Here is a 25,449-nt window from a genome sequence, read left to right as displayed (position 1 = left end):
TGTACTGGGTAAGATTTTGGAAAAAGTGCTATTTGGTAAATTAAAATGCCAGAGGATTCTAACAGTTCTAAATGATACTCAGTATGAATTCAGGAAGCTTAAATGTACTGAGGGTGCAGTTAATGAGACAAAAATATTAGTTTATGCTGAAAACACAAAATATGTAATAGGTATAATGATGACACGCCTGGGGCATTTGCTAACTTATAGTATCCTCCATTTTTAAAAGACCAAGGGAAATGGGCTGCCCAAGAATGTTACACTACTGTCTACTGGATTATTGTAAAGAGAGATATGTGATGTGTGAAGTTCCATGTCAGCAGTTACCACATTGCAGTAGCCACCAGACAGATTGCGGGAGGCGCACATCGGCACGGCGCGTTACGGACGGTAGTTGCCGCAAGTAGAGTCCCGTCCACCAGAGGGCACACGAGAATTCGGACCTGACCTCTGACGGCATAACAACAACAACAACTCAGGCAGCACGGGCCGTGCCCAGTCAGTTAACATCGGGCCTGCCTAGGACACAGTCCCGGTCTATGCTAAGTGAAGTGCTACGTAAACGTGAACAGTGTTACTACACAATTGGCGACGAGTAGGGTCATTCTTTCGCGTATTGCATCGTTGTTCCGGTTTCGCAGCTTCTCCACGGCATGGAGGATTTAGTGCGGGTTTTGGTTGAGCAGCAGACGGAGCTCATGGCCACCATGAAACAAGTGCTTCCGGCGTTGCTCTCCACGCAGTCTGCTCCAGCGCCGTTCCCTCCTCCCTTTCCCCCGTATCACGAGACGGCGGAGGATTGGGACGTATATGAACATCGCCTTCGGCAGCATTTCCAGACGTTTCACGTTGCCGATGCGGAGGTATGTCATGCTCTCTTCTTGTCTTGGATATCTCCCTCGCTGTATCAAGTTTTGCGGCAGCTAGCGCCGTTGCAGGAACCCTCGTCCTTGTCTTTTGACACATTGTGTTCATTGCTGTCTTCATATTATCGCCGCCGCACGCATATTGTGGCGACTAGGGTCGAGTTCTATCAATGCAAGAAACAGCCCCATCAGTCTTACCGGGCGTGGGCCGCTACCCTGCACGGTCTTAGTCGCAAGTGTCATTTTGTCACGGAGCAGTCGCGAGAGTTGTATGCCCACGTTATGGTACGCGACGTCATTGTTCGTTCGGCCCCTGATAGGGAGGTCCGGCAACGGGCCCTGCAGTTAGAAGACCCTTCCCTTGAGGGAGTCCTGTCCATTGTTCAATCGTATGAAGTCTCACGCCGCAGGTAAACAGCTGGAAGCGTGGTGCGACGCCGCGGCGGTTCAGGGCGGCGCGTCCGCGTCCACTGCATCCGGAGTAGACGACGTGCGAGCGATGCAATCCGGCCGTTATGGCCGCTCCTGCACGGCGCGTAAACAGAATTCCGGTCGCCGGCCCCTGTTGCCATCCTGTGCGTCGTGCTATATACATCACGATCGGTCAGAGTGCCCCCAGCGTTGGGCCGTTTGTCGCAAATGTAATAAAAAAGGTCACATCGCTAAAGTTTGCCGCTCAGCCTCAAAAGAATCAAAGGAAGCAGTTATAGAGGACATGGACGTTGACATTCAGGAAGTTTCATCGGGCCAGGCTCCCGATGCATCGGCACACAAACTCTTTATCGAGGTGTCGGTTCGGTCACGCCGACTACACCTGCAAGTAGATACGGGCGCGGCAGTTTCTTTGTTGAATGCACAAACTTATTCCGACCTTGGATCGCCCCCGTTGGCCCCAGTTTACCGGCATCTACGCGGTTATGGTAAACAGTTCATTCCCCTACTGGGTCAATTCACTACCGACTTGACTTACAAATCAGTCACTCGGACTATTACTTTTATTGTTGTCAGTGATGCGAGCTCCGCTAACCTTTTTGGCCTGCATGCCTTTCAAGCTTTCGGTTTTTCTATCACTGACACCATACAGTTGGTCTCCGAAGACGTTCCCTATCAATTATTGGAATCTTTGATCTCAGACTTTCCCGATATTTTTGAGGAGGGCCTGGGGCGTGTTTCAGATTTTGAAGCTCACTTAACATTGAAGGCGTCGTCTCGCCCGCGTTTTCTACGCGCGAGGCAGATCCCCTTGGCTCTCCGCCCTCAGGTAAAGGAAGAGCTAGACCGGATGACAGCTCTAGGGGTCGTTCTTCCCATTTCTTCCAGTGAATGGGCGTCGCCCCTCGTTATTGTAAGGAAGCCCTCGGGAAAATTACGTCTTTGTGGCGATTTCAAGGCCACCATTAATTCCCAATTGGTGGTGGACACCTATCCTTTGCCTCATGCTGATGAATTGTTCTCCGCCGTGGCGGGAGGCCAATATTTTTCGAAAATCTATCTGTCGGAGGCTTATCATCAGATACCACTCGATGAGGACTCCAAACGGCTGGCGGTCATCAACACCCCATTTGGCCTTTACCAATACCAGCGGTTGGCCTTTGGAATATCCAGTGCCCCAGCGATATTCCAGCGTTATCTTGAGCATTTCACGTCGACAATCCCTCATTGTATTAATTACCTGGATGACATAACTGTCACAGGCCGCAGCACGAAGGAACACTTGCACAACCTTCGCACCTTCTTTCTCAAATTCAGGTCTGTGGGCTTGCGTTGCAACCTGCATAAGTCAACCTTCTCCCAACCGTCCATTGAGTATGTGGGCTACACCATCTCTTGGCACGGCATCCAGCCACTAGGAAGTTTGGTCCAAGGTATCGTCAACATTCCTTGCCCCGCTTCGGTGGAAGAGTTACAAGCTTTTTTAGGCAAGATAGCCTATTACCACCGGTTCATTCCCAGGGCTTCCACTATAGCCCACCCCCTGTACTGCCTTCTGCACAAGGGTGTTCCTTTAGATTGGTCGCCTGCATGCGAGCGAGCGTTCACCTCGTTGAAGGGCCTCCTCACGTCAGCCCCTTGTTTGGCTACTTTTGATCCCCATAAGCCGTTGGTCCTGGCTACAGATGCTTCGCAGTATGGGGTGGGGGCGGTCCTGGCCCATCGCAATGCAGATGGTTCCGAGCAACCACTGATGTTTGCGTCTAAAACGCTTAGTCCCGCGCAGGCCCATTACTCCCAGGTGGAAAAAGAGGCTTTGGCCATTGTCTACGCTGTTACCAAGTTTCACCCTTTCTTGTATGGCACGAAGTTTCAGTTAATCACTGACCATAAGCCGTTAATATCGTTATTTGGCCCCGCCTCTCAGATTCCGGATAGGGTGGCCCACAGACTACAGCGCTGGGCCTTGTTCCTCTCTAAGTACCATCATGACATTCATTTTCGCCCTACAGGACAGCATGCCAACGCTGACGCTCTTTCCAGTCTTCCGGTGGGCCCGGATCCTACGTTCGACCGAGAGGAGATTATGTGTTTTCATTTGGATGTGGCGTCCCGCCAAGCGGTTGATGGCTTCCCGATCACTAGTTTTCGAGTCGCCAGGGAGCAGCTGACCCGGTTCTCCGGCAAGTAGTTAGCCTCATTCAGCAGGGGTGGTCATCCCGCCCTCCAAGCTGGGCCTCGGACCCTCTTCGTAATTATTTTCTTCTACGAGACTGCCTCTCGGTCTTGGAAGGAGTTCTCCTTCTGGCTACCGATGATACAGCTCCTCGCGTGGTTGTTCCTGCAAGTTTACGAAGGGAGGTCCTCACGTTATTACATGCGGGGCACTGGGGTGTTTCCCATACTAAAACCTTGGCTCGCAGACATGTGTACTGGCCCGGTATTGACAGAGAAATTGAGCACTTGGTGGCCGCCTGTTCCCAGTGTGCGAGCCAACAAGCATCTCCCAGGGCAGCGTTCTCTTCATGGCTGCCGGCAACTCAAGCATGGGAACGTGTTCACATCGATTTTGCGGGCCCGTTTCTCAATGGCTTTTGGCTCATTGTCATTGATGCTTATTCCCGATTCCCATATGTGGTTTGCTGCTCCTCAACCACTTCAGAAGTTGCAATCCAGGCACTAGCAAAAATCGTTTCTGTGGAAGGTCTGCCAATCACCCTGGTCTCGGACAATGGACCGCAGTTTATTTCGCAGACCTTCCAGGATTTTTGTAGGCGCTTCGGTATTCGGCACGTTTGCTCTCCCCCCTTCCATCCACAATCGAATGGGGAAGCCGAGCACATGGTGCGCACATTTAAGACGCAGATGAAAAAGTATGTGCACGAATTTCCTGCGGAGGAAGCATTGACGTTTTTCTTGACGGCATACCGGACCACACCAATGGGAGAACGCAGCCCCGCAGAGCTCCTCCATGGGCGTCAGCCTAGGACTCTGCTGCACCTCCTCCGGCCTGGTCCTCGCCAGTCTTCACAAAACGGAGTACCTGGCTTTCCACTGGGTATGTCGGTCTGGGCCCGTGGCTTTGGTCGCAATCCACGTTGGATACCGGCGGTGGTCATGCGCCGAAATGGCCGCTGGCTCTATACCCTTGCAGGCGGGGGACCGGGTGGTACGTCGTCACCAAAATTAGCTACGTCCGCGTTCGGGCACCCAGCCTCCGACCTCTCGGACACCGGCTTCCCCATTGCCGGCACCTGTGTTGGTTTCACAGGGGACATTACCTCCTCTCCCCGCTGTGACTCTGCCGCACTGCAATGGTTCTCAGCCTTGGCAGCCTCCAGTAGCTCCAGCACTGGCATCGCCATCGTTCGAGATGCCCCAGCGAGAGCCGGCCCCCCTAGCAGGCCCGGTTTCTCAGGAGGCGGGTTCACCTGTGGTCGTCCCTTCCCCTTCGTCCCCGCCACTGAGTCTTGCCCCTCCCAAGGTGGAACAGGATCCGGAGTTTGACAGCTTGTCGCCCGTTCTGTCCCGGGGTCCGGTTGTGGGATGACGGGGGCCTCTTCGTGTGGGTCACTTCCAGCCGTATTCGAAGGTTCCGGCTCGAGGGTTGGCAGATCCTCTCGACTCCCAAAGGAGGAGGAGTGCAGTAGCCACCAGAAAGATCGCGGGAGGCACACATTGGCACGGCGCGTCATGGACGGTAGTTGCCGCAAGTAGCGTCCCATCCACCAGAGGGCACGTGAGAATTCGGACGCGACCTCTGCCGGCATAACAACAACAACAAGAACAACTCCGGCAGCACGGGCCATGCCCAGTCAGTGAACATCAGGCATGCCTAGCACACAGTCCCGGTCTACGATAAGTGAAGTGTGACGTAAACGTGAACAGTGTTACTACATTTGGGTCCTGCAGATATGAAAGGAAATAATTGTGAGGGTTTTGATGTTTATGACCTGGGTTTGTATTGTTTTAGTTAATGTAAATTGAGCCTTATGGGATGCAAAGTCTTACTTGTGTTTTGTACATAAATTAAAACAAATATATCCATTATCTGTGTATTACAATGCACTATGTACTATTTTCATTGCATTGATAAAATTATCCTGAAATATTAAATCCTTTGGTACACTTTTTCATAGTTTGGGCAGAAGAGAGTTAAACACAACTCATCATCTCATAAAACTCAAACCAGGTTATATGTCATGAAACATCACTGCCTAGAGCCTAGTCCCAAAGTAGTGTAATCTTCTTACAAAGTTCAAACACTTGACAAGAGAGGACAGACAAATCCATAGTGTTACAATCAGCAAGCACATAGGTAATGAGCAAAACAGAACATACCAATTTAATTCATGGAGTTGTTGAGTGCACTGCCTCTGTTGCACACATTTCCTCCTCATAATTACTTTATTCTAAAACAAGCACACCAAGCTTTCATTGACAATGTCTTGGTCTAAGACATCCATAGTGCACTGCACTATATATGAGTTCCAGAACAACTGATGATAAAAGTCACATTGCAAGTACCAATACAGCAGATTGGCAGTGACACGCACCCCCTCTTCCGTTGCAGTACAATGACACTCTTGATTTTTTCACATTCTTGCCACTTGCTAAACAGTGTTCCTTCTCAATTAGGCAACCTTCCCACTCAGATGTCAACACAACACTGGCTAACATGCTGCTCCACCGAACCTCCTCAGTTTCGGTGTAAAGGACACAAACAGGCTCAGAATTAAGGATCGTCTTCATGGAGCTCAATCACAACCTGCCAGTTTTGAATCAAACAAAAAAGTCTGTTGTAATTGCAGCTGGTGATAAATGTGTCACATAACAGCACAGTGGCTACTATGGATATGACTCAGTCAGTAGTGGAAATGTATTTGATAACTCCAGTCACTTGTAATCTGTCAAATTCTTGTTTTAGTGATTCTGTGAGAGTGAATGGAACTGGGTGAGTCCTACACATTTTTTGTGTAGTTGCTGGAAGGAAAGGAAGGAAAACTAGTGTTTGACACCAATTTACAACAAGATCATTAGAGATGGAGCATAATCTTGGATTGGGTAAACATGGAGAAAGAAATTGTCCAAGCACTTCAAAAAGAACTATTCTAGCATTTCCCATAACTGATTCAGAGAAATCATGAAAAACGTCAATTTCAATTGCCAGGTGGGGATTTGAACTATCGTCTGGCTGAAAACAAGTCCAGTGTCCTATCACTGTGCCACCTTTGTTGGTGGTAATTGATAGTCTAATAGGCATGTGAAATTTAGTCATGCATTCCAGCCTGGGCTCAAAAAGAAGCGGAAAATCTTGGCAAAGACCCTTTATTTCAGTGAAATGAATTGTATCAGGCATTATATTTAATGAATCTTGTATTGAGAAACCAAATACCTTTAGGCCTCTAACACAAAGATGTTTTCCACATCCAGTAAATTGAATACTATATGCCTTTCATTTGTGGACTGTTTATTAATAGAATTTTGAGGAACACTTATGTTTTACTGGAATCTTTTGCCTGCTGAAAGACAGGAGTCCACGTGCTGTGGCCAATAAGAATGGGGCTCCTGACTACTGGAAAGTGTACAAATTGATAAAAGTAGCAACAGCACCTATCTCACCATCAAGTTCTATTTTGTTATCCTGAATGTGTAGGAAAAAGAAAAGTTTTCAGTCCAGTTTTGTGCTAGGAGTATATTGCATTTAAACTGAGTTTTTTAAAATGTGTATGGGTTGTGTGTGGTTGAGTGAGTGAGGGGAAAAAGGCAGTAAGGATTGGAAGGCAGGGTTGGGAAAGAGTTTCTCATAGCTGGGAGTCTGTTCTACCTCCCCCTTCCAATCTACTTGTCCATATCATTGTGCACTGCACACAACTCCACCCACAGTAAGGTAACATATTTTGCATAATTTCATTCATTTAAGTCCTCTGGGATAATATTCTCAGGTAACTCCTCACTTAGGCAAATAGTATTCATTGCTCAATGGAAATTATGTATGAAAATTATGTATGTATTCAAACATGTGCAACTTGCAAGGGTATCTCTAAGCTACTGGTATTATTAACCACAACCTCACAGTACCTTTATTCACTGGTGAAATTTACTGTAAAAAGGTGTCACAGTTTAAAAATAATAGAGATATTGACAAATACAATACCAGAAGAAAAAATTGTCTGCTCTTCCTTCTGCTAAACCTAGCTGTAGCACAGAAACGACTGAAACATAGCTACAAAACTCTTTGATAATCTGCCCATGGAAATAATATGTATGTTGGTGAGCAAAAATGTTTCCAAGTGAAGATTAAAGTTGTTTCTCCATTATAACACTTCCTGTACCACAGAAGACTTCTCAAGTGGAAATAAACAGTCAATGATAATCATGTAAATGGCTAGATATTTTTTAATTGTTCCTCTACTCTTTAGTTCAACTGAAATCTTCCACATCATAATATTTCTCATGGCTATATGTATGAAATGCAGAGCTAACTAACAATATTTTGGCACATCAGACCAGAAGGCTATCTGCAAGTTAATGTGTCATCCTTGCTGCTGATATTCAAACCTGGAGTTTCCATATTTTGATTTTTAACAACATTTTGGCTTTTCCTTCTTGCACTGTACAGAACGCTGACTGACTGCTGCCTTACCTCATGTTTGTTCAGATTCATCTGCAGAGGAAAGAGAGGGCCAGTTCTGGAGGATGGTATGTTAGTGTGATAGAACTCTTTCTGGCCTATGCCACATCAAAAGTCTGAGATATGTGCAGCACTTCCTCTAGGCAGCTATTGTAATGTTTCCTGTCAAATTTTCTTGTCAAGGGCGTAGCCTAAGACAGTATCACAGATCAGAAAGTCTGTATAAGCTGTTTCTAAGTTGTTTCACACATCCCACAATCGAATTCATATTTATGGCTAATGCCACAAAAACTGGCAGTTTACAAGTGCTATGATTATCCTTCTCATTTGTGAAGTTGGTGGGCATTTGGTCAGGGCACTATAACATTCATATGGTTACAAAAATGATTGTTGAGTATGTCACACATTTCCTGAAATGACAAGTCCACTGGTTCTGCTTTGGGAATTCATTTGTGCAAGATGCAGCATATCTCAAGATTAGACAGTGTCAAGAAGAAAGACTTTTCAAGCAGTGGATCTGATACCTGGAATGTCTGAAAGTTCTACTGAAGCCACCAGGCATATGAGTCCCTATCTAACTTGGCCACACTGGAGGGTGCAAACACAATGGGCAGAAACCCAGAAGTGGCTTGTGGACTGCTCACTTAATGATGTGGCCTACTGTTGTTATTGTAAAAGTAGACTGAGCTGCTACTATTCAATTAGCTATTGAGAATGTTTCTGCTAGCTGTTCTACCATCTTTACTAACACTGTATTCATAGGGAGGCACATATTGAATTCAAATAGCCTCATCTCTAATGTATTATCCATGGTGCAGTTTATTCTACAATCACTGTTATGTAGCAGTAGACAAGAATCATCATTCATAATACAAGAAATGTCCATTATAAGAATTGCAGTGGAGGCAGGCACAATGTAGGCTGGTGTAGAAAGGAGTCTGATCTCTGTTTTATCAGGATTAAGAATGCCCTGTGGCATGCCCCATGTCATTACAGTCACTGATCATGCAGCACCTTTAATGCTGCTGTCTCCATTTCTTCAGTATCACTGATATTACTATACACTGATGTTACAAAGTCAGCAATGCATGACCCTAAGTCTTGTAAACAAAGAAAAACAAGCAAAGAAATTACAAAGTGCTGTTTGCTTCTTGTGTATCTATGCTGCATCAGTTCAGGGTCGGTGTGGTTATGAACGGATTTGGCACAGTTAATTTAAGGGGTGGATGCATGCCCTTTTTGCTGGTACCCCTAGAGATGGGATATATGTACTGCAACTGTCTGTATGTAGTGCTATTCATGTGAAAGTGAGCAAAAGTTTTCAAATGTTTGGAGATCATATAACTGAGGTGGGACTTGGGTACCATACTGGTACTGATCTAGTCAGATGTGTTAAACCACCTAAAAACCACATCCACACTAGTCGCCATAACAACCCTCATCATTAATCAACCATGCAGATTCAACATGGACCTGGCACACATCTCCATCCCAGAAGTGGTGCTTTAACATGCACAGCTATCCAGGCAGGTTCCAAACAGAGGCATTAAAAAATACTGAACCAAGCACAAAGCACAAAGTTTAAACCTCTGGCTACTATTAATGTTGCTGCTGACTAGTCCTAATGTTGAGGTGGTATATGCTTTTCTTCCACCAGTCTGAGAATCAGCTCACCACTAATTATTGGGGTACCTGCAAGTATGGGACATGTGGAGGGTGTATGATGAAAACTAATACGTTAGTAATTTTTTCAACCTCGTTTTGTATTTTACTTTGCAGTAGTCCTGGAACTTATTGAACCTGGTAGGTATGCAGTGTAGTGTCCTGCTGAGTGGCATATGAAGGTTGTGATTGGTTGGCATCCTTGAAGTAACATTGTTTATTGAACATCAGCTCAGTTCAGTACAATTCGAGAACAAAGTCTACACATGAAGAAAATGAAAATCTCCTTCCTTGATGACACAAGAATACAATGGAAATGACCTTCTGTGATGATGCATAACTGGTGTCCACAGGGGTGACATCTCCGACTGTTGGAAGTGGTGAAGAGCTGAGGAACTGGTGTCTTCTGGAGCAGTAGTCACCTGGCATTGACTGGGAGCCTGGTGAAGGTGCAAGGCAGCACTGTTGGCCGGCTTGCATAAGCAACAGGCAGCAAGGTCCTTAGCGTAGTCTCACAGTATGGCTGGTGATCCATCTGGAGGCCAGAGCTAAACTGGCCATCGAGGGGCTTGGTAATGACATAGGTACTTGGACGGAGGAACACAGGCACAGCATCACATGAAAATGTGACTGTGCAGATGTGAGTAGGTCTCCCGTGACAGCAGCACTGTTTATCGTGATCTCCACATGGCGTAGTGGAGCAGCCTGTACCCCCAAACACTGTGGCAGCCACAGGAGGCTAGGCAGTAAATATTTCAGTGAATGTGTCGATAAATGGCTGTCTCGGGTAATGCAGTAGCCGTGCTGACCTGTAAAGCATTTCTCTGAATGTGATGGTCGAATATGCAGGTGCTCAACCCTTCGTATACTACACCCCTTGAAGGAGATGGTGCAACGATCTCAGAGAAACATGGCAGCCAGGGAAGGAGGCTCCAGGCAGCCACCATAGTGAAATGAAACGAGATAATCAGGAACTGAAGAATGAGAACAGTCCCATCAAATGAAGTACAAGGAGTCTGCACACAGATGAAAACAATCCGCGGGAGGCAGCAGCAGAAAAGGCACGGGCAGAGGACAAGGTAGTGGTATGGAAACACAACCCAGGCCTGGAAGAACATAATGGGGCTGGCAGTGCCCACAAGGACAGCTGTGACTGGATGCAGGTTGTGAAAGAGGCAGCTGTGGTGATGGCAGTGGCTGGGACGATATCAAGTGGGCTTGATGGGACCGAGGTGGCTGTGTCACCATGGAGAGGACCTGCTGTGAGTGGTCCGAATGTGAGAGAGCCACAAGAGAGGTGGCCAAGAGAGGGATAGTGATGGGAAAACCGATTTGCTTTAACAACTGGTTTAGCCAATCGATTTTTTTTTTTCAGTCGGTTTTTTCAGTTGAGTGGAACAACTGAATCTCTGCGGCCATGTCATCTATATGAATGGCTTTCACTCACTCTCCAGGTCTGAGAGGTTTCTAATTAATTTGAGACAGCTGACTGACACAAACAAGTCTCTGGCAGTTACATCTGTCATATGAACAATGTTGTTTTCATTCAGTCTCTGTCTGGGTTTGAGTGATTTCACTTATATATTTCTCAGCTTTTACATGCATTATGACTAGGGTTGCCAACATTTTTTAGAGAAAATTTGATTTCACGGAGAGGTGAATGAAAACTATATTTCTAAAAATATTAGTTAGTTTGTTGGGGGAAAACTTCATTTTACATTTTTTGCATTAAAGGTCTCACAGCAGAACATTACCAGAGACTGCTTGAGCTATGAACACCAATTACACCTTGACTACACTATCATTCTCTCCCTTCCAACTCACTCTCTCTGGCAATTTGATTGCCTGCCATGCAGAACTGAGTGCAGCTTGTCTTCTGGTTGGCCGGGAGAGCAGCCAAATATAGGAGGTAGCACCAGTGGCAACATACATCTGCTGCTGTAATAACAGATGGCTGCAGCCAATGGAGGATATGTGCCACTGCAGCTTCTGCTGCTCTGGGCATAGTGCACAAGACTTTTTGCCTTGTGGCTAGTCGCCATGTACTGTGCTTGTCGCACACACAAGCAGAGGCACACATCTAGGTGCCTCAGTCTCAACTTGGGTGTGGAGTGGTCCCCTTCACACTTAGGTTGTTTGCCCACATCAGTGCTCCACTCTGGCAGAACAAAGGGGCATGCATATCAAACGATACTACGGAAACTACGGGGTGAAAATTTTTGATTTTTCTGTTATTTACAGTCATATATCAGCTTCAAGATGAATTGCCTATATTTTCATTAAAGATCATAGTTATTGGGACATTTAGGGGTTATTTATGTCTCCATACAAAATTTGAATAGTTTGCAATGAAAATCAGGGATCACTATGAGTTTGTAGTTTGGAAGGAAGTATATATCTGTCTCCAATCTTAAGAAAACAGATTTTATGTATCACTCTCACTTCTGCCCACACACACAGTGCCCACACACATACACAGTGGTATGGCTATACTGAATTGTTCATAACATCCCTCATATTTTGTGAATTTTTCAATATATGGAAATGGGTTTTTAGTAAATGGTAGCACACAATGAGAAGAGTATTTTGGAATGTTGTTAATACCCAAAACTTTCATATATACCGTTTCAGCAGAAATTACAGATTTTTTCAATGGGATATTTTACTTTCTTTCATTTTGAATACCTACATCATTTTACATAAAATTCATCAAATATATGTTAATTAACATATATCGAGTCATTATTTTTATCAAAAGTGCTTATCTCCTTGTTTTTAATGAAATATCATGTGCAAAATTGCAGTTTTAATTACAAATAATTAATTATCAGTATTATATAAAATATTGTTAACAAAGATCATTTAAATTTAAAAAATCATATATCTATTAACAATCTTTTATAAAATATTGTTAATTAAGAAATTGTTTCACAGTGAACTCTGGAATTTTGCATGCAGCATGAAGATGTACATTTTTCATAAAATGAATGAGTAGATATGTGTTAATCAGAATTTATTTGATGCATTTTATGTTTAAATGATGCAGGTATTCGAACTGAACAAAAAATAATTTAAAAAAAGACCACAGTAGTATTTGAACTCGTGATGCATTTATTACCTCTATACTATTCAGCAACACTACAATGTGTGCGCGAAGCTGCTTGCTTACAAATTGGCTTCATTGTATCTTTCTAATGGGCAGAACTGACAAACCACAAACAAGGAAAGGAATGATAATCCTCCACAAATTATTTTTGTTTCTGCTTAATAGAATCGACAAAGGTACTAACACTAACACATGCAAGAAACTGAATCTTTCAACTATAGTTACTGTCAAACAAACCAATAAACAGAATGAACCACGGGCATGTGCATGACTGTTGCATGTGCCTTCCCCACTCCTGCGCTCACACACAGTGACCTTTGTGCACACCTCAGAGGCACATGTAACTTTGCACCAATGCATGTGCCCCCTTGCTGGTAGATGCAATGGTTGCATGTGCCTACTGTGCACTAAAGTAGCACAGGTGTAAATGCACCTTAACACGTCCCTCACAGCAGGTGTACTAACATGGGTGGTGTCAGTCTGTTTACATTGGTAGCTAGACACAGGCTTCACTGTGAAACTGAAGTAAAAATACACAAATGTTAATAGTACTACTTCACACTTGTGAAACACAATAGCTGCTACTTTTCAAAGGCTGTAAAATGTAAACAGGTTTTCGTGTATGAGTACGATTTGTACAACGTGTCCAGTATCATAATTTTCTACACACTATATTTACCGTCCACACAAATAAATGGCTGAATAACTGCTTATAGTCTAGATTCCAGTGGTTTTCAATTAATGTACATAACCAATAAAATGAGATGCAAACAGTCCATAAAATTTGGCAATGTTCCTTTTCATTTACCCTTAAGGGAAGTAACATTTATGATCAATTTCGAAGCCCCAATAATACACCACCTTAGGTAGTTATGTATTAATTGTGTTTGGAGCCACTTAATCCACAGCAGTACATTAATCAATTTTAAATGATGAAAATACGAGTTACTCTATTCCGTATAAAATTAAATGAATATGTATAATGTGGTTGCAGTAATTATTGGGAGGTGAAGAGGCTTGCACAGGACAGCATCAAACCAGTCTTCAGACCAAAGACCACAACAACAAAAACAACAACAACAACAAAAACAACATGTATAATGTTTATTTTAACTTTGCTGTACCCCCCCCTGAGATGTCTTGACATACCCATGGGGAAGGACTACCCTTTGGGGTATGTGTACCCTGGTTGTATATTACTGCTTCAATTCAACAGAGTGGTTTCACTCAGAAGAATGAATGGAGAGTTCAATCAACTAAAACACACGAAACAGTGATTTCATTTGAAAGACAGACAGAAAAACTACAGACTGGTTTCACTTGAAAATAAAGAATGAATAGTATAATTCAGTCAATATGCAAAACTACAGTGGACTGGGCAACTGTTTTTGTTCGATCATGTACACAGAATGGTTTCACTCGAAAAAAATGAAAGAATAATAATCCAACTGATACATAAAACTGACTGACTAGGTCATTTTCATTTGGTTTGTCCCACAAACCGGTTTCACTCAAAAGAATGAATGAATAGTGCAACCATCTGAATCGACTGTTTTCATTAGGTTGCTCCCATAAAATGGTTTCAGTCAAAGGAATGAATGAATTATTCAACTGATACATAAAACTACAACCAAATGAGTCAATGGTTTTCCAACAACTGATTGAATTGACTGCTTTCATTTGGTTGTTCCCATCACTAGAGAGAGACAGCCACATGAGGGACAGCCATGAGAGGGTTTGCCGTGGAGATACTGGTGAAGGCAGTAGTGGCGGCAGCAGCATCGTGGAGGGGCAGTTCACGAGAGGTGGTGTTGGTGTGATGGTGGCAGAGGATGAGGCATCTCCACAGGTGCCTGACCCAACACCACGATGACATGGAAATCCACAGTCTGATTGCACAACATCTGCAGGAACTCCTGCTGCAAGATCAACAGCTGTTCACACCATTGTAGGAAAACAGTGTCCATAGCGGGCACAGTGGAGAGCACTGCACTGAGAATCCACACAAACTATGAGTGTCACATGTATCATGAAACCAGTATCCACCAAACCAACTGAAATATATGACAGGTGAAAGAAGAGCACTGAGAAAGAAAACTCAAGAAACCAATATCCTCATCACCATCTAAAGTGACCTGCTAAGTGGTGTAACAAGGTAGTGACTGGCAAGCTTGTGCTAACACTTTGTTTGTTGAACATTAACTCAATTCAGTACAGTTCAAGAATGAAATCCACACATGAATGACACTGAAATGCCTTTCTATGGTAGTGCAAGAATATAATGGTAATGACCTGTGATGATGCACAATCAGTAACCAGTGGGACAAAGTCCCCGATTATCAGCAGTGGCGATGAGCTGAGGAAGTGTTGTCTTCTGGAGTGGCAGTCACTGGGAGCTCAGTGAAGGCATGGGGTGGTCTGTTGGCTGGGTTGCAGAAGTGACAGCAGTGGAAGTACACAGCATAATCTCACATTGCGTCTGACGATCTGTCTGGAGGCCAGAGTTGACTTGGCTGTCGAGGGACTTGCCAGCAATCAAAGCACTTGCACAGATGAACATGTGCCCGATGTCATGTGGATGTGGACAAGTTACTGTGCAGAGGAGTGAGTAGGTTCGCCACAACTGCAGTTCTGTTTACCACAATCTGCATGCCACATAATGGCACAGACTGCTCCCAGATGCTGTGGTGGCTGCAGAAGGCTTTGCGATAATCAGCTCAGTGAATGAGTTGATAAACAGCTGTCTGAAGTAATGAAGGGGCCATGCCTGGCATGTGAAGCATATCTGCGAATATGGTGACCAAATATGCAAGGCCTCACCCCTGCACATACTACATGCATGATCCTTCTCTATCATAGGCTTCTGCCTCCAGCCCCTTGATAAATTCATAATATCTCGATGGAAAAACCATGTGCAAGACCTCTCCCGTTCCTCTACTGAGAATCTCCTATTGCAGCCCAGTCATTGGCATTTCATACTCCATCAAAGACAGACCCACTTTGTGAAAGCAGATGCATCAAAATTAAAATATAGCTCCAATTAAGCCACAACATCCTCCTGGGGGACACCATCTTGATGAAGCACTGTCAATGTGGGTGGAGAGGCTTGCGTATCTGCTTGAAGCTGAGGGCTATGCCGAAGGTAGAGGACCTACTGCCGGAAAGGTCTTAGCTGATAGCTCGGACGAAGAGTGTCCCACAATGTCCTGTCTTCCCTATCCACTCCTAGTCCTTACCCAATTCCCTTCCCAACACAAGGTGTGATGCAATCCGTGCTGAGAGGCGCGTGGCACAAGGGAAGATGTGTCACAAATGGAGCCTCAGTGATACCAGGCGACCTCCCTGAGTAAGTAGCCTTACACCGTGTGGGGGTTTTCGTGGTGTGGACAGTGTAGATCCCCAAATCTCGTGGGACCAAGATGGAGATGACAAAAGAAAATAAATTAAAACAAACAGGGGCAAACTGAGACCTCAGACACCCAAACACTGCACTCCCACTATGGAATCAGGGTGTAGACCTGAGCCAGAAGTGGGAACTGTAGTTGAGAAGTTGGACCAGATCAAGATTCAAGCCTTGTCTGGAGCCCAGAGGTGGAAACTTTTGAGGGAGCAGAGACAAAAGGAAGGAAAAGAATGGCTTCCCAAACACACGTGGAGGAATTAAAAGGTTTCTAGCCCAAGACCTCCAAGAAAAAACTGTCTCAGGTTGAAGGGGATATGCAGACCCCCACAACATCGAAGACAGGTAGCAAGAGGATAAGGGAGGAATCTAAGACTCCCTCCTCCCTGAATAAGCGAGCCCAGAAAAAGTTGAGGCAAGAAATAGGGAAACAGATCTATAGTACTGCAGTCTCAGTTTTTAAGATGGCAGTTATCCAGGAAGGCTATCCACTTCGAGCCATCAGGTGGTAGCAGGAGGAACTTGTACAGGTAGCCCTCTTTGGAAAGATTGGAGTGGGGGGGAGGGGGGGAGGGGCTGGTTCAGGACCCAACTCCAGGAGAGTCTATTTACATTGTGGTGCCCTCATTTTTGTCTGGAGGGGGCATACATGGTGGAATGGCTTAAGGACAAGGTGCCCCTGATACAAACTCCCTACATGTATAAAGGGGGCGTATCAGGCCTTGGTGGCACTGGAGGTAAGCTGATTTATGCTAGAATCTCCAGAACATGCATCTATGTAAGAAACAGAATTTATTTCATGCCAACGATGGAGTTCTGCTCCAGGGACTTAATGACCATCAGGATGCAGCTACGTGAGGAAGGTATCATGAGGGAAATTGTTTTGGCCTCAGCATATCTTCTTTACGAAGACAGCTCTCCTCCTCCTTTGGAGGTGAGGAGACTGAAAGAAGATTGCCATCGACAAGGCGACCATCTGTTGGTTGGATGTGACGCCAATGCCCACAACCTAGTGTGGGGCAGCAACGACATTAACAGTAGAGGTGATACCTTCTTGAATTTCTCCTGTCTAACAACTTGGAGGTCCTAAATAGGGGCAATGAACCTACATTCAGGAATAGCACAAGGGAAGAAGTAATTGACATAACCTTTGGTTCCATGACGATGGGCAGCTATGTCAGACAGTGGCACGTGGCGCTAGAGCCATCCTAATTGGACTACATGTACATTAATTTCAAAGTTGAAATGGGAATTAGACAGACTACATCCTATAGGAATCCCGGGAAAACAGACAGAGACATATAGGAGGGACCTTGAGTTAAGCTTATTGGAAATTAAAACCTCAGCAAGGAATCCAGTAGTGTTTGAGGAAGTAGCAGAGGCTGTTATCTCTGCCATAGTGACCTCATACCAGGGCAACTGCACAATCACTAAGAAGTGCACAAATAGGAGTGTGCTTTGGTGGAACAATAACTTGGAAACGCAAAGAAAACAGGTACGAAGACCGTTTAATCTTGCGAGATGTAAAGGGCAATGGTCAAAATACTGTGAGGCCCTTATCAACTACAACCTTGCAATTAGACAACCGAAAGAGGCATCCTAGAGTCATTCTGTGAGGAAGTGGAGAGCATGGCTGCTCAAGCCAGACTTCACAGAATCCTCACTAGAGTACCAACTAATCCAGGAGGCACGTTGAGGACAGAGGATGGAGAATATACAAAGATAGCACGTGAGACGCTGGAAGTGCTCCTCAAAACTCACTTTCTTCAATATGCTCTGGCAGATAACACAGACCAGAACGTGATCCTGGAGAGACAATAGTTCTCAGGCACTTGAAGTGAGGACTGGGAATTGGCCAAGGAGTGTGTTGACTTCAATAAAATCCAATGGGCAGTGGGAACATTCCAACCATTCAAGTTACCTGGCCCAGATGGAATCTTTCCAGCTCTCCTGCAACAGGCAGGAGTGAATCTCATAACAGTCCCATGCAGGATATTTAGGGTTAGTCTAGCAGTAGGAATCATTCCCAATGCTTGGAGGGCAGTGAAGGTTGCCTTCATTCCAAATCCAGGAAGAATTGATCATATCAAGGCCAAGGATATGAGACCAACCAGTCTGTCCTCTTTCAGTCTTAAAACATTGGAAAAATTGGTTAATGTATATGTTGGGGAGAGGAGGCTAATTAGGGCCCCATCTACATTCAAACCAACACGCATATCAACCAGGTAAATCATGTGAGACAGCTCTCCATCAACTCGTTGTGAGGGTGCAGTAAGCACTTCACTTTCAAAAAATAGCCCTCTGCATCTTCCTGGACACCGAGGGGACCTTCACCTTCACTAACACAACCTTTGTTTCCATAGTAAGGGCAGCAGAGGTGCATGACCTAGGGACCACTATACGCAAGTGGACTAGGGCCATGCTTAGTGAAAGGAAGGGAGAGGTTACCATGATGAATGAAAAGACGGTAATTAACACTAATAGAAGTTGTCCACAAGGAGTAGTTTTATCCCCTTTATTGTGGAATCTAGTGGTGAATGAACTCATTGAGGAACTAAATTCCAGACAATGCTTTTGCCAAGGATAAACAAATGACCTTGTCATAGTAATACTTGGCAAATTTACTGACACAGTTAGAAAGATGGCACAAGGTGCATTGGACATTGTGCAAGACCGGTGCATCAAACAGGATCTAAGTGTTAATCCTAAGAAGGCTGTTATAGTGCCATTCACGAAGAGGCATATCCGACACTCAAGTTGGAATCTAAAGCTCTTTGATGCAACTCTACTTGTGAAGGAGATAGTGAAATACCTAGGCGTAACCTTAGATAAGAAACTAACATAGACCCCTCACATTAAGAGCATCTGCTCAAAAAGGGTGCTCTAGTGAGTAACAGAAGGACTTGTGGCAAAAATATGGCCTAAGCCCCAGAGATATGCACTGGATATACACCACGGTGGTTAGACCTAGGATTTCCTATGGGGCCGTGGTGGAAGAAGGCAAAACAATAGGTTGCAGCTAAGGAATTTGATAAGGTGCAGAGACAGGTCTGCTTAGCCACAATAGGTGGAATTAGCAGCACACCATCTTCTGGGATGGAAGCTATGCTGGACATGCCTCCACTACATCTTTGGGTAAAGATGAAGGCAGCAGCTGGTGCATACAGACTTAAAACTGGATCTCACTGGGATATCCAGTATCACACACTAAAATAATGAATGAGGTAAATATAGTAATGGCTGGGGAAATGCCGGCTGACTGTATAATAACTCCCAACTGCTTCAACAAGCCTAACAGTATAATTGGAAGCAGGGAGCAGTGAGAAAAAAAAAAAAAAAAACAATTTGACATTGTACGGGGGACATTTTTTGGTTTACTGATGGGTTGAAATCAGACCAAGGAGCTGGGGCAGGGGTGTACGGGGTTCAGCCACGACTGGAGGGCATCATCTCTCTAGGGAAACTGGCCTCTGTATTCCAGGCTTAAATTACTGCAACCAGGCATGTCTGGAGGAGAATATGCATAGGTGCTACAAGAACCATAGCATCTACATCTATTCAGACAGCCAGGCAGTCCTGAAATCATTGACAGCTCCTGTAACGAGATATAAGATTGCTGCAGAATGCCACAGGGCTCTGGTGGAGCTAGGGGAAAGCAATAGGGTAAGCCTAGTGTGGGTCCCTGGCCACTCAGGGATCTGTGGCAATGAACAAGCTGAAGGATTGGCCAGGATGGGGGGCAACGACTCCATTCATTGGACTGAAACCTGTCCTGACAATCACTAAGGCTATGATCAAGCAAGAACTTTGGAACTGGCTTAGGAAACAGCACATAGAATACTGCACCAAGGTCTATAAACAAAAATGTGGTAAGGTAATGATGCCTAAGCCATGTTCTGAAAGAGGCTTGTAAATCTGGGATTGAACAGGAAAGAGATTAAACTCATGACTGGACTGATGGCCAGCCACGGGAATTTCAAAAAACAGCTACATACAATGGGTATAATGGAATAAGACCCTAAATATAGGATCTATGATGAGGGTGAAGAAACTGAATCACACCTAATCTTCGAATGCACAGCATTGGAGAGCAAGAGTACAGAATTTTCAAGACAACTAGACCTGAAGAAATTGTGTCTAACGAAAAACTGATAAAGGGACTCCTTGCACTATTTAAGGGCATTGGTTGGCTTTACTAGATATACAGGGAGCGACACCGCACAATAAACTCAGTTTCAGTGCAGGCAGTGGCGGGTTAGACAAAAGCTGTTTTAGGTTCCCTGTCAAAATCAATCAATCAATCAACATTACATGCGGGTATGATCACAAACAGTTTACCTGGATAAATGACCACTGTCAAACTGTGGCCAAGGGCCAACTGGACCACTCACTTCCAAGGCATGCAACCCAACATAATGTGAATGACTTAAAAGATATTTAACATCTTACGCCATCTTGATACTTCCTGAAAATTTTTTAATCGTGCAGGTGGGAACATTCTTTGTAGCATATCCAACAGTCCTGCAACCTCCCTCAATGAGCAAGGTGGTGCTGTTCTTAATACATATGTATGTTCTCACACTGTGTGCTGCTGGGCTAACATGTGTGATCCCTAACTGAATAATAATGGCTCATGGCTGATGTTGTAGACTTGGATAACACACTCTTACTTTTATTCCTCTTCTTATCAGTAGTTTTGTGTTGTCTGCAAATTAATGTTCTTGGGCTCTACCCTACAAATAATAAGTCCACAACTTGTAACTGCAGGTAGTACAGCGTGAATAACTTGAATGAATAATGTAATTTATTGATTAATTACACATTTTCAAACAATTCTGACCAAATAAATATTATAATTACACTAGGTTGCAGGCTCTCAAATAGTAGTTTGTTTAGATAATGATTACACAAACTAGTGAGCACAGGTTTTGTAACAGTGTATAAAGTTTCTGGTGTAGTCTCTGGCCAGAGCTTAATATATGTTACTGTGAGAAACTAAAGTTCGATTTTTGTTCTTTGGTTGTGAATGTAAGTAAATACAAATCACCCTTTCAGAAAATCAAACCCAACACAACATTAGAGGTTGTTGCCTGTATGAAGTCCATCTTTCATGAAAACATAGAAGTATATGACCACCTATCCAATTCATGAAAGTTTTTAATTTCATCTACACAATGATCTGCTCAAAAACAGAGTTCTACTGCCTCACTCACACTAAAAATTTACCAATTCTTGAGGCAAAATGTCTGCTACTCCAACACAAAACATTTAGCCCACGTGGAATGGGACACACCACCTTAAATAGGCTCGCTTCCTTCTCATTTCTAACTTGCACTGACTTCTACATCTACATCTACATTTATACTCCGCAAGCCACCCAACGGTGTGTGGCGGAGGGCACTTTATGTGCCACTGTCATTACATCCGTTTCCTATTCCAGTCGCGTATGGTTCGCGGGAAGAACAACTGCCGGAAAGCCTCCGTGCATGCTCGAATCTCTCTAATTTTACATTCGTGATCTCCTCGGGAGGTATAAGTAGGGGGAAGCAATATATTCGATACCTCATCCAAAAACGCACCCTCTCGAAACCTGGACAGCAAGCTACACCGCGATGCAGAGTGCCTCTCTTGCAAAGTTTGCTAAACATCTCCATAATGCTATCACACTTATCAAATAACCCTGTGACGAAACGCGCTGCTCTTCTTTGGATCTTCTCTATCTCTTCTGTCAACCTGATCTGGTAAGGATCCCACACTGATGAGCAATACTCAAGTATAGGTCGAACGAGTGTTTTGTAAGCCACCTCCTTTGTTGATGGACTACATCTTCTAAGGACTCTCCCAATGAATCTCAACCTGGTACCCACCTTACCAGCAATTAATTTTATATTATCATTCCACTTCAAATCGTTCCGCACGCATACTCCCAGATATTTTACAGAAGAAACTGCTACCAGTGTTTGTTCCGCTATCATATAATCATACAACAAAGGATCCTTCTTTCTATGTATTTGCAATACATTACATTTTCTATGTTAAGGGTCAGCTGCCACTCCCTGCACCAAGTGCCTATCTGCTGCAGATCTTCCTGCATTTCGCTGCAATTTTCTAATGCTGCACCTCCTCTGTATACTACAGCATCATCCGCGAAAAGCTGCATGGAACTTCCGACACTATCTACTTACTTCAACCGCCTTTATAAAACTGCCATTAATCCAAATTCATACAATAATTACATTAATACTACTACAACAGTTTCTTTGTCTTATGATTTCAGTTATTTTCAGACCTTACACTTGGTTCTGCAACTGCTGGTACTATTTCAATCACAAAAAATGGTAGGTGTGTAATTCTATCAAAATTACACCATACAATGAGAACACATATAAATATTATTCTATTGATTAATAAGGCGTGCTATTTTGAAGTAAACTATTGTGCACTTTTCAATGACAACTATCAAACAATACGTATTTCACACCACTTGTGAATCAAAGTTGATTTTACTGAGCACTCAGTCTTATATCGGAATACAATGAGCAGCTCCTTCACAAGCTGTAGCCATCTATGATCACAGTTACATGAGAGTTTTTCTACAACACTTGTGTACCAAAATCTGCATCTTTCTCTCAATAGCGCCCACCTTGGGCACAAACATGTCAAAACTCCAACCCAGGTAACCATGTGTAGTGCACTCAACCCCATCTTTAGCCTTATTGTACGGCCCATTCACACTGGCATTCATTCATTCATTCTGGCACCATGTGTCATTTTTCATTCTGTGCTTAATTATTAAAAAAAATAATAAGAATTTTATCTGCCTAAAGATGGTCTGTATGTCTCTGGCCTCAAACTCTAATACTTGACACTTGGTGGCCATGAAGTATCCACACATAGCATCATGCTTGGATAGCTCAGTGGGTAGAGCACTTACCGAAGGTCCCAGGTGCGAGTTCCAGTTTGGAACAAAGTTTTAATCTACCAGGAAGTTTCCTATCAACACTCTGCTGCTGGGTGGAAATTTCATTCCTCTAGGTTGTGGCTGAACTATGTCTCTTTTCCAAGAGAGTAGTCCTGCAATTTATGCAGGAGAGTCTCTGTGAACTTTGGAAGGCAGGAGATGAAATATTGGCAGAAATAAAGCTGTGAGCATGCACTGTAAGTTGTTCTTGGATAGCTCAGTCAGTTGAGAACTTGCCCACAAAAGGTGAGAGTCCCAGGTTCAAATCTTAGTCCAGCACACAGTTTCAATCTGCCAGGACAGTGTCCTCGACATTGAGAAAGAATTGTTATGCTAAGTCAATTTATTTTTGATACGGCTAGAATTAGAGATGTAGTACCAGTAATATCAAAATCTCAGGGTCTCAGAACAAATATTGGTTGTGATAATGTTTCGTACAGCAATACCCTTCCCAATAACTGCTTATTAAAGAATATAGCATGTAGGCTACATCAGTACAACACATTTAAAAAAAAAAAAAAAAAAAAAAAAAAGGTTGATCCCTTGCTAACAGTACCTGGTGATACAACAATACAAACTTAATTCGGCAGTGAAAGTCACATGAAAAGTCCTAATCAAAATGAATGTAATTTCCCTGTCTCGTCTCGTTCAAGAAAATCAGTTAAAACTCAAGTGTTATTACGTAGACTTAGTAAAGAGCACGTGCCTCTCATTCCCCTTCACAATGTTCGTTTCATACACGAGACATCACTTAAATAGAAATAATAACGCAGGCAACTAACTTTCAATGAAACACCTCTGCTCCATTATGTGCAGACAATAAATAAAATTATAATAACATTCCGCACTAATGAACATACAGTATGCGTTGAAATACTGGTAAGTAATATAGTATACCGGCACCGTAGTAAAAGTGTACAAAAAAACTGCAGTAATCATTAAGCACTCCCCTTCGTTTGCATACATGTTCTTATCACCTGATACGAACATAATTACTTTATTGTCACTTCAGAGAGAGTCGAAATCGCAATTTTTTCGAAGGTTTCCGTTACCATTATTTGCCTTGCAACCACCGGAAACCTCCGAAAAATGTTTTATCAGAACTGAGGTATGGGAATTATATTTAATTTGTTTCTGAGATGACACGGTCCAGTCAAAAAAAATTGAAAAACTAGCTCACTGGTCTGCGAAATATGCAAATATAAGTTGAAAACCAACTACACATGTGCAGTGCATGTGTTTTCTAATTTTTATCTCGACACCGGACACACATTTATTAAACAAAAGATGATAATTACACTCCAATATGACGTACATTGCGATAAAATCTTTGGACACAATTTACATGACAAGGACTTGATGGACATGCTGCCATCTCGTATAGCGATTGAGAAACACTACGTAACGGGGTCTCCGTCCATTTCTGTACAGTTTATTACGTCAATGATGTAACATAATACGTATCTATCGAGCTTTAATCTTAAAATAAATAGACTAGAACAAGGTATGACATGTTTAAGGAAATTTAAGGACAATAAATTTCATTTCAGTGATTCTGCGCTCGCTAGCTGTCGGTACCGCTGCAGCCTATAAGTTGCGAAACTGCCACGTTGAATCCATAAGAGAAATTTACGCAATTCTGATTCCTTGTTGTTGTATCATATGTCTTTAGAGCTGTTTAATATGCGTGGAAGTTATGTGAATCCTTTAACTCCGCCTACAGTATTTGGAGAGCGACTTTGGTAGTTCTCTAATTACTGTTGCCGGTCCCAAGCCCGGATAAAGGAGGAGGGTTGGCGTTCTAAGGAAGCCGTTAAAGGATTGTTAGTAAATGGTTGTAGGCATCATGAATAGCTCTTTACCATAGCTGATTAGTGAGGTCAATTACATTCGATTATTTTCTCATCCTCAAATTCATAGCACGCTTAAACGTTTACAATTAGTAACTACATGCCTCAAGAAACACGTTGTACAGAATCTATCATCCGTGGGAACACGAGTAAAATGGAGGAATGAGTCAGAGCTTCCCAAAACTCTTCAAGCGAAAAGCAAACGCTTGTGGACCAAACTCTTTAATTTTCAGTTACGCTTTTCGTGGTTAACATTATTTTTTTTTAAAAAAAGTAAAAATCAACGGTTTACGAATGCACAACCTGGACCTTCCTGCACTTACCTTGTATTTTAGGAACATGCATGCACTGGCAGCTATAACGAAGGTTCTGTTACATAAAAATGCGGTATAGTTCCTGATCTGTGCTGGCGTTAAGTGCTGTGGTCTTGATTGTAAAGGGACTTAACTTGTCAGGACGAAAAGTTAGCGTGTTTATTTTCAAACTGAGAGAAAGTTACAGAAGATGTAGACACGTTCGGTGCACAGAGAAGGATTTA

Source organism: Schistocerca americana, chromosome X (genome assembly GCF_021461395.2).
Source record: "Schistocerca americana isolate TAMUIC-IGC-003095 chromosome X, iqSchAmer2.1, whole genome shotgun sequence".
Taxonomy (NCBI): Eukaryota; Metazoa; Arthropoda; class Insecta; order Orthoptera; family Acrididae; genus Schistocerca; species Schistocerca americana.
This window is presented reverse-complemented; position numbering follows the sequence as displayed.